The sequence below is a fragment of the Amphimedon queenslandica genome, unplaced genomic scaffold (assembly GCF_000090795.2).
Source record: "Amphimedon queenslandica unplaced genomic scaffold, v1.1 AMPQUscaffold_479_Cont27502, whole genome shotgun sequence".
Taxonomy (NCBI): Eukaryota; Metazoa; Porifera; class Demospongiae; order Haplosclerida; family Niphatidae; genus Amphimedon; species Amphimedon queenslandica.
In genome coordinates, this window is record NW_003559169.1 from 1 (window position 1) to 982 (window position 982).

A 982-nucleotide genomic window follows, 5' to 3' on the forward strand; every position below is an offset into this window, starting at 1 on the left:
TTGTATTGGCCTTGGCTTTGAGTTTTGTACATTGTTCAAAGTCTGTTTCCCACTTCTTCTTGATAGTAGCTGCTGCGGCCATTTTATTTTATCCGCCTACGCAATAACCGCACGTGGGTGGTAGTAATGGCGTCAAGTGCTCTTCAAGTGTCCATGTGCTTTGATTTTACTTCTCCTTTTCTATAACTACGCTCTAGTTGTATCATATATCAAAATACCAGGGTTTTGGAGAGGATTATAATGGAGAAAAACCGCTGTCTGTAGCATTTAAAATAAGAAAGTTATTACATTATGCAGATTTAAAAGTCAGTGTGAACCTAGTATAAAAATCATAAAAACGGCCGCCATCTTGAAAAACCAACCTCAATCCTACTTATAGGCTACCGCCTATATAATAGAGAGCCCACACTAATGGTAGGCATGGCTAGTGGTATTAGCTCCTCCTGTCTATTACCTCCAGCTGTTGGTTTCCCTCTCATACTGTACTAGCCTTAAGCCCACCCTCTACCTTTAATCATGTATCCTTGTAATTACTGTTAACTATATTCTGTAGCAGCTGTCTAACAACTATTCTTTTTATGAAATAAAGTGTTTATTGTTATATTTTGACAAGAGTCAGCTTTATTCTATAATTATCTAAGCCTTCTCTTGCTACTGCTGCTTTTGTATGTTGTTTCCCTTAACTCTTAATATAGAGATACACAGTTCCAAAGGAGCAGCTAAACTAGCCAAGAGGAGAAACTATGGCAGAGAAACAGATTATTCAGCAAAGAGAAAGAAGTTCACTAAGCCAACTGGTGGAAAGAAGGACAATAGACAGATGGTGCGATGATAATTAACTCTCCCTTTGTTGGTGTGAATTGAAATTTGTCCTTTATTATTTATGTAACTAAAATTTTTTGTTTTTTTGGTAAGTGTTGAGTATAGTGAAATCAGCAGAAATTATAAGGAATGATCGAGTATAGTTGTGTGTGGCTCATGT

General features: G+C 36.9%; 1 long non-coding RNA gene across 1 annotated transcript; it reads left to right on the top strand.

Annotated features, from left to right (window-relative positions):
* The first annotated feature begins 16 nt into the window (after positions 1-16).
* Positions 17-932, top strand: LOC109593635 (uncharacterized). The gene is made up of 2 exons (XR_002191084.1): positions 17-518; positions 696-932. It is a non-coding gene; the product is annotated as an uncharacterized LOC109593635 (long non-coding RNA).
* Positions 933-982: the final 50 nt, after the last annotated feature.